The sequence below is a fragment of the Chiloscyllium plagiosum genome, unplaced genomic scaffold (genome assembly GCF_037043375.1).
Source record: "Chiloscyllium plagiosum isolate Xiang-an unplaced genomic scaffold, Cpla_swu_hap1 HiC_scaffold_3, whole genome shotgun sequence".
In the NCBI taxonomy this organism is placed as follows: domain Eukaryota; kingdom Metazoa; phylum Chordata; class Chondrichthyes; order Orectolobiformes; family Hemiscylliidae; genus Chiloscyllium; species Chiloscyllium plagiosum.
Genome location: NW_028270141.1, coordinates 38,027,276 through 38,037,302, shown reverse-complemented (window position 1 = coordinate 38,037,302; position 10,027 = coordinate 38,027,276).

Sequence of the window (10,027 nt, the reverse complement as noted above, 5' to 3'; positions counted from 1 at the left end):
TTATCACTTATTCAGTTTGCCTTCTGCCCTGGCCTACCATCCATGATCTCCTTTTTTGACTTCCCATGTTTGTATTTCTCTCTCTGTCTGTGCTCTGTCTCCACATATCCACTCACCTCTCCCCTTCACCTCCTCCCCCATATCACCTTCAGTATAAATGCCACTTTTTCAAACTTACTAACAGTTCTGATGAAGTGCCACTGGACTTGAAATGTTAATTCGGCTTTCTTCCTACGCATGCTGCCAGACCTTCTGAGTCTCTCCAGCAATTTCTGTTTTTATAACTGGTCCCTAATCAATTGTAATATAACTTGGTGATCTCTTCCTTGGTAACATCATGTTGGTGGGCATCTCAGGCATAACATGTGAATTGTTTCACATGTAACACATGACAGCTACACATGTGAATAAATATTGATTACAGGCAAATGTTACTTATTAAAATTAAAGAATCCCTTCTCCTTTACGTAGCAACATTATGGTCAACAATGACATTGCAGTTGTCATGACTGAACAGGTTGTTAAACTTAAAAGCTAACTTAATTCATAGATATACCAATTAATTGGAGAAAACAGAACTGCTTGCAATGCTAAAGAGGGGAAAAGGATGAATTGATGAATTGTGTCTCTTGTTGTGTTTGCTTTCACAGTTCATTCAGCTACAAACACTTTTGCATTCTGCTGTCCACAGCTAGGATGACAGGAGTCAGAACTTGTGTATTTTGAATTGCAATGGAAGCTCAGACAGTAGCCAAGGTTGTGTTCCACAGTGTGCTGAGCTGGCCATAACTTCCAATCCAGTAAGAATCATAGAGTCATAGAATCAGAGAGTCACACAACATGGAAACAGACCTTTAAGATACAACCAGTCCAAACCAACAAAGTTCCCAAACTGAACATGTTCCACCTGTCTGGGCTTGACACACATCCCTCCAAACATTTCTTGTACTGATCTCAATGTCTCTTAAAAGTTTTAACTGTACATCTGCCACGCCCTCTGGATGTTCATTCCACACATGAATCCATTTTAGACAGACAAAACTTCCTCTGTCTAAAATAATAGCCTCTCATCATATTTGAATCTTTCTTCTCTACATAAAAATCATGCCCCCTAATCTTGAAATCCCCGCCCTTAGGGAAAAGACAGCTGCCATTCACCTTATCTCTACCCTCATGATTTTACAAACCTCTGCAAAGTCACCATTCAAACTCACACACTTCAATGCTCTCCTTATAACTTTAACATTGCATTCCCAGCAACATCCTGCATATCTCTTCTGAACCCTCTCCAGTTTAACCATATCCTTTGTATATGACTGCAAATGGAAATGGAGATAGTACTCCAAAAGTGGCCTCACCAACGTCCTGTACAACCTGAACATAATGTTCCAACTGCTATACTTAAAGGTCTGAGTCTGATCTCATGTTATCTTCATTCAAGTTTAAAATGCTATTCTTGGTTGCACAATTCTCTCTCAACCGAATGCAAATTTCAATCAGCTTATGGCCAATGCTGCTACAGGTCATCCCACCTATGAAGTCATTAATTAATTCTAATTTGATGGACAATACCATGTCTAGTTCAGCCTGTTCTTTGTGTAAGAATGTGTAAGTAAAATTAGTCCCGCCGTAACATCATAGAATTCCCTCCAGTGTAAACAGGCCATTTGGCCTCACGACTCAACACCAATCCTCCGACGAGCAGCCCACACAGTCACATTGCCTTATCCCATCACTGCATCACCCATGGCGTACACACCTAACCTACGCATCCATCAACACTATGGGTAATTCAGCATGGCCAATTTACCTATCCTGCACACCTTTGTGACTGTGGGAGGAAACCCATGCAGACAGGGAGAACGTGCAATCTCCACACAGACACTGGCCTGAGTGCTAACCAATGTGCTGTTTGATGAATAATTCAAGTGTAAAGGTAAGGTATCATTTGTCCTGGAGTAACACAGTTAACTTGAGCATCCATGTAGGTTGTTATTAGTACCAGAGTAACACAGTCATGCCAATGCAAGTCACAACTTTTACTGGAGTAATGCAGTTAATATTACTGCCAAAGTAATACTGCAGTAACATGGTGGCGTCCAGTGTATATGATACCACTAATCCTGGTAGAATATGCTCAAGCAGGCTAAGATAAAAGGTAGGGGAGGGGAATTTGGGGGAGGGGCGCTGGGAATACGATAGGTGGAAGGAGGTGAGGGTGATAGGCCGGAGAGGGGTTGGGAGCGGAGAGTTCGGGAAGAAGATTGCAGGTCAAGACGGCGGTGCTGAATCCGGGGGTTGGGACTGAGATAAGGTGGGGAGGGGAAATGAGGAAGCTGGAGAAATCTACATTCATCCCGTGTGGTTGGAGGGTTCCTAGGCGGAAGATGAGGCGCTTTTCCTCCAGGTGTCGTGTGGCCAGTGTCTGGCAATGGAGGAGGAGACCTACATGTCCTTGGCGGAGTGGGAGGGGGAGTTAAAGTGTTCAGCACAGGATGGTTGGGTTGGTTGGTGCGGGTGTCCCAGAGGTGTTCCCTAAAATATTTCGCAAGTTTAGTTCAATGAACGCTGGGATCGTTGTACCATCCTGTTATTTAGTGCCAACATAGGGCTGTAAGATGAATGTGTGGGTAGATTTTCCACATGATGGCTACAATAATGATTTTTCTCACACTGCTGTGTTGATGTTTGCATGGAATCAGGTAAAATGCTCATAACCTGTATCTCAAAGTTTGTTGAAATTAGATTAATAAGAACTCAAGAGATAGGAGCAGGACCTTACCATACTGCCATTTGAGCCTGTTCACACATTCAAAGCGAGCATAACTGATCTTGCATTTCAATTCCACTTTCCCACCATTCCCTACATCCTTAGATTGCCTGAGGAACCAACGATCTATCTTGTTCAGCCAATGATAGAATGTCCACACTCTTGTGGAATACAAATTTGCATAAATTGGCAATCCTTTGATAAGCAATTTTTCATCTGGTTCCTAAATTATTGTGTCTGTGTCTGAGACTGTGTTCATATATACTAGATTGCCCAGTCAATGAGAATACCTTCCAGTATGTATCGATCATGGATAACTCCCTTCAGAATCTTGAATGTTTCATCAAACAATCTGCACAATCTTCTAAACTTTGGGGGATATCGGCCAAATTCACTCCACCTTTCCAATATCAAAAATATTTCACTTTGACTGACTTTGTGTGTTTTTTTTTGTGCATATACATACCGGTCTCTCTGAAAATTTCATGTCTTTTAAACAAATATTCAGAAATTCTATTCTTATGACTAAAGTGAATAACCTCAAACTTCCCTTCTTAACACTTCAACTGCCATGTTGATGTCTATTCAATTGACTTGTCTTAGTTTCTCTGCAGTTTTTCTGAATTCTCCTTGTGGCTTACATTTCCACTCTGCTTTGTATTGTCAACAGACTTAGATACATTACTCCCCAACACTTTTTAATGTAGTCTGTAAATCCCTGAGGTGAAGGGCACTGATTCTTGCAGCACTCAACTTGTCATGGACTGTCATCATAAAAATGCACCATTTTATCTTACTCTTCCTTCTCCAGATGAAGAAATTTGAATTCAATAAATAACCTGAATTTAAAAGAGGTGAACCAGTGGTGACACTGTGCATACCTAATCCTCTATCCATGTTATTACGCTTGACTCAGCAAGCCCTAATTCTACTTCCTTAAGGTTGCCCAGATGATATTAATTTGTTTAATTTCCTTACTCTTAGTAGGCACTAGGTTCTTCCTTATTTATGGTATGAAAAATTTCTTGTAAAGACAGTCACAAAATGCTTGTACAATATCTCTGCCATTTGGCATATTTATATTAATTTGAATGGTGCCATCTTGCAAAGGGACTACCATACAATTTAGTTACTCTTTTTCTTTTGATATCCCTTTGAAGGCCATGAGCATCTGCTGTTATATTCATGGTCTGTTTACTTTCATATTGTTGTTTTGTCTATTCTTATCAACTTCTGGTGGGCTCAGCTGGATGTCAAAAATTTCCCAAGTCACCAATGTGCTTTAATTCATTGTTACATTAACATAACCTCATGCTACACTTATGTGTATACTGACAATATGATGCAATTTGAAATCCAAAATCTCAAGCTCATGTTCCGGGGTCATGGCTCTCTATGCCACCATAGCCGCTGGGAAAATCTGAATTCAATAAATATCCATCATTTTAAAAAGTGAACCTAATAGTGACCATGTAACCAATGTCATTTTTTAAAAATTAAAATTCCCATCTATTTCACACTTTCCCTCAAAAAAGGACATCTTCCATCATTATTGGATCTGGCCTATGTTGACACCACACCACAGTAAAATGGTGAACTCTGAAATGTTCTCTGGTCAATTTGAAATGGGAAATACTCGTTGGCTTAGTTAGAAATACTCATGTCTGATGAATGAATAAAATCACTGTCCTTAACATCCTGGGTAAGTTGCAGATGAAGCTTACATACTGAGTTTTTCATTTTCAATGGAATGAATTCTTGTTGTTTATTATTGTTTATTTACAAAAATATATTTTAGATCATAGTACTGATACTCTCTACTTTTGCTTTCTTACAGTGAACCTAATAACAATTATAATTCTGTCCCAAGGAAAGTGTGGTTTTTCGAAGTGCATCTCTCTCTACATGATGGCAATGGCAGCCGCAAATCTATTAGTTTTGATCATCAATATAATGGTGTATTACATTTTCAGTTATCATGTTCCACATTCATTCCTGTCGCACAGTTCTGTGTGCACTTTCATTTTGTACATGACTGTTGTCAGCCTTGATTTGACCGTTTGGTTCACTGTCTCTTTCACATTTGACTGATTTATAATTCTCTGCCACCAGCAGTTAAAAGCAAAATACCGCACCAAGAGAACAGCATCTATAATATTAGCAACATTCTCTATCCTGATCTGTATAAAGAACATCACTATTTGGTTTGCATATGAACATGAACACATAATTAACAAAATGTGATGGGGCTGTCGGGGAATGTTTGGCATTTTTTGCCTCAACTTTTGGTGTAGCTTTCATCTGGTTTCACAGCATTTGGCGTGTTTGGCTTCCATTCATCTTAATCTTTTTGTTAAATTCTTTGACAATGAGATGTGTTGTAATGGCCACAAGAGCCCGTAGAGCTCTCCGGGGTCACACACCTGAGAATGAGAGAGACTCAGAGATGGAGAACCGAAGGGAATCCATCATTTTACTCTTCACTATATCAGGCAGTTTTATATTGTTTTGGATGTCAGCAAATGTGAGCTTCCTTACGATAAAACTAATGAACAGAACTTACTATCGAGGAGACCATACGTCCCCTGCGTATATTGCCACTGAATGCAGAGCGATGATAAAACATTTGAATTTCTGCACAAACACATGTATTTATGCAACTACCTGGAGGAATTTCAGAGAAGAGTTTTAAAAGGTTCTGAAATTTCCCTGGGCTCTGATTAAACGATTGTTGAAAAGCAAACAAAATTTACATGGACCTTGTTTGAGAGACTAGAATTCCATTTTGCTAACTCCGCTGAGTGTGAAATTTCCTCTTTTGCCTACATTAAGTTGGCTTCTGAAACAATTCATAGGTTTGTGATTAAATTTGGTCTCTATTTACAGATTTTAAGTTATCACTGTCTTAATCCTAACAATATCTCAGCTTATGATTCATGGAATTCTAATGAGATGGCTCAAAGTGTGGCTTTTATTTCTCTCAAACTTCACCTTTTCCAAGCACCACATTTCTTCTTGAAACTCCTCTGGTGTCACAGAACATCCCAAATCCTTGAGGGACCCACTTAGCCATTTCCTAGACATTTTGTTGTTGATAATTCCCAAACAAGACTAAATTGACATTCTCCATGACATTCTCATTGACTGAAACTGTTAAAGGAACTGAATTACAAAAGCTTCAGGATTTTTAACATATATTTTTGTTGAAACAGAATTCAAAAAAATATGTTACAACAAATCCAGAACAAGACTCTTTAAAACAGTGCAAAAAATAGCATATAACTACATTCACATATAAAGACGTGAATAAATATACACACATATACGTGCTCCATGTGACTTACAGAAAGGTTTTTCTTGCACAAAAAGTGAGGATACTGAAATGCTTTTTTTTGTGTGGGTGTAAAGGAGATACATTAGCTAGACCAGGAAAATGAGATATCGGGTCGATTTCCACTTCTGACTCCAAGACCTTCTCTATTTCACCTACCACAGCCCTCCAGTATGTCTGGAGCCTGTGGCAGGTCCAGACACAGTGAGTGAGAGTACCCATACTCATTGGGGCCTGTTGAAAATTCTCCCACTTTAAATTGTGAGAAGCGATCCAGTACTAAGTGCACCCTGTGGAGAAACTTCAATTGCAAGGTATGGGTCCTATTGCAATTTGAGATCCTTCTTGCATTTTCCCAGATATCCTCCCATGTTTCAGAGGGGATCTCAATGCCCAGCTCCCTCTCCCATACCTTACAAAGTTACTCAGTCTCGTTGAGGAGCCCTCTTCCAACAGGTGGTAAAGAGTACTGACAGTAAGCATGGGCTTAGAACTAAGCACCGTCTTCTCTGTGTTGGATCGATAAGAGGCATTTAGGAGTGTAGTTATTTTCTGAATGACGTCCCTGATTTGAGAAAAATGGAAAAGGTCCTTACTAGGTAACTCGTATTTCTAAGCTAACTGGTCAATATGTCCCCCTCAAATTGGTCACCCAAGCAAGACACACCCCGACCTGCCCGAAATTTAAATCCTGAGTCCATCATCCCCGGTTGAAAACCCAGCATCCCAATTATGGGTGTAAGAAATGATGTTTTGGTAATATTGCCTTCCCTCTGCCACATTGCCCTCCATGCTTTAACAGTATTGATTACTATTGGGTGATGGCAATATTCCTTAGCTGTCCTCATTTTGTCCAAGAACAATAAGCAAGTAAGGGGGCACCTTGTCTGAGACACTTTGATGTCCAACCATAGTGAGAGAGGGTCCCCATACGGCCAGTCACTCACATAAGATAACAACAAGCTTAATTGATAGTTTTTAATACCCGGGTGGTCCACTCCTCCCAGTTTTTGGGATAGGTGCAATTTAGTTAATTTAATAAGGGGTCACTTACGATGCCAAATGAAAGAACTGAACCAGTGGTTCAGCCTCCTGAATGTTAGCCTAGTAAAGATCAAAGGTCTTCGAAGGTCTTGTTTGATTCTGTCAAATAAATGGACAAAATTAGCTTTAATAGCCAATCAAAACTGGGAGTAATGAATAGACCTCAGGAAATAAACGACCTCCCCAACCCCGTGACCATTTAAAGGGAAACCAAGGTTTGTCCTTGAAGTGGGAGATGGCACAGGGCAGGGTGACACTCGGCACGTGAACACACCAGATGGCCGCTGAGCCATAAGTTGGCCATTTGACACACAAGATGGCTGCTGGAGCACATTTATGGAGAGAGAGACAGCAGAACAAACACAGCCAGTGCCTGAGGCATCCAGAATGCCAGCACAATACACTCTAAACTTAGTTGAATAGTTTTAGGCGTGTGGGGGAGACAATGCACATGAGTAGCGTATACTGCCCGCTGAAGTGTCTGGGTACAGCCAACACCTTTGATAGAAATGCTAACAGTCTGATACGGAACTCAATACAGAGCGATATTAGCCAGGGTTGCAGTAATTGTCCTTCTCAAGAAGAGCGATTAGCGCCCATTACCATGGCAATGGATTTCCACACAAATGTTGAAACTGACAATGTCTGTGCTGAAACTGACAACGACCACACTGAAATTAGCAAAGGCTGCAGTCGGACTGACAATGGCTGCTCCGAAACAATTAACAATTCTGTAATGTTTATTATAAACAAATCATGTTACAGAGACAATAAACTCAAGACTGACCTATTATATCACAAAATATATAAAAGTATCTTGACATGTGTTCTGAGTGGAGAGATGACTCGCAGCTGACCACTGTGCTGTTAGAGTCTTTCTCTCCCCGGAGCTCCGGTATTTCCTTGTACAATAAACTCTGTTGCTGAACCCCGACTCTGACTCCAGGACTGGTGATTTTCCCACAACACCCTTGAGACCAGGGATTTTAGGAAACCATCCATAGGCATGGCTTCTGATTTCATAAAGTAGATTTGTAACCGGAAGAAACACCAAACGAATTGATGCATTGCATCAGATGAAGTACCAAAACTGTTGGGTTTGACAAAAATATAACAAGGGGTGGCACAGTGGCTCAGTGGTTAGCACTGCTGCTTCACAGTGCCAGGGACCTGGGTTCGACTCCTGAATTGGACAACTGCCTGTATGGAGTTTACACATTTTCCTCGTGTCTGCGTGGGTTTGCTCTGGGTGCTTTGGTTTCTTCCCACGGTCCAAAGATGTGCAGGTGAGGTGAATTGGCCATGCTAAATTGCCCATAGTGTTAGGAAGATTAGTCAGAGGGAAATGAGTCTGGGTGGGTTACTCTTCGGAGGGTCAGTGTGGACTTGTTGGGCCAAACGGCCTGTTTCCACACTGTAGGGAATCTAATCTAATCTAAACAGGAACATTTAAGCACACTGAGAGAGAGGGTATTGAAAAATCCCGTTAGCAGTAATTGATTCATATAACATAGAAATTTGGAACTCCATGAGAAACCAAGTATTTGATGCAGCGAGCTGCAGGTGAAAGAACTGGAGTTATCCCTGGAGGGACCGGAGTGTAGATTCAGAGACAAAGGGAGCACAAACCCAGAACAGAAAAATGATCCATTAATATGAGGAGCCATCGTTGTGTCAATTAATGAGAGAGCAGCTCTTGAGAGCATGTTTCAAGGCTGGATTGGCAAAAGATAAAAAAAAAACAGTTATTCCTTGTGAAGTTTAATGATATTCGATGACCCACCATGTCATTCACATCTGAGTGGAGATGCTGTGATATCCGTAGGATTTACCCTGTTACAGTTTCTGTGTGATGTGCAGTGTGGTGTGTTCAACCACAGCATATTACCCATGTCTGCCACATGTTAATTCTAGATGTTGGAAATGAGTTTTGCATGAACTCTGTGGAACTGGTGCTCACTTTATAAGGTTAAGTGTTATATTTGTTCAAAACCATGGAATCTTATAGCTTTATTCTCTAATCAAGTCTACTGTTTACTTTTGAAATAAAGATGACTGGTCTATAGCATGCAACAAGGATTGGAGGATGCTGGATATTGACACTGAGCCTCTAGTTGCCTGCCAATTCAACACAACTCCTCCCCCCCCCCGCGCCCCCACCCTCCCGGTGTTCCCTGGCCAGTAGCTCTGTCTCAGGCTTGCTATAGTATTCCAGCAAAGCTCAGCACAAGCGCAAAGAGCAATCTTTCATTGTTTGCTTGAGACTCAGCGGCCCCTTGGAGTTAACATCGAGCTCAATAACTGTTGTGTTTTTCATGTTTCTGTTCCCACTCCAAATCCAGTCCCGTTAGGACATGGGCCTGCTTTCAACACTTCATCCATTCTCTGGTACTATTGCTCCCTTTACCACATTGTATGAATTTAGCAAAGCTCGCCCATTTTCTCACTCTTAGCTCTTATAATCAATTATTTTGCTTTTTGCTCTGGTCTGCTATCCATTATCTCCTTATTTACCTGCGCTGTTCATATTTCTTTCTCTCTGAGCTCTGTCTCCACATATCCGCTCACCTCTCCCCTTCAGCTCATCCACCACTTCAGCTTCAGCACAAATGCCACTTTTTCCTTGTTACTAAACAGTGATTCTGATGAAGTGTCACTGGACTCGAAATGTTACCTCAGCTTTCATCTGATACATGCTGCTAGACAGGCTGAGTCTCTCCAGCAATTTCTGTTTTTGTTACTGGTCCCTAATCAGATTGTGATATAACTTGGTGATCTCTTCCTAGTACCATCATGTTGGTGGGCAGCTCAGGCATAACATGCCAATTGCTTCACATGTAACAAATTACAGTTACATTTCGCAGGAATATTGATTATAGACA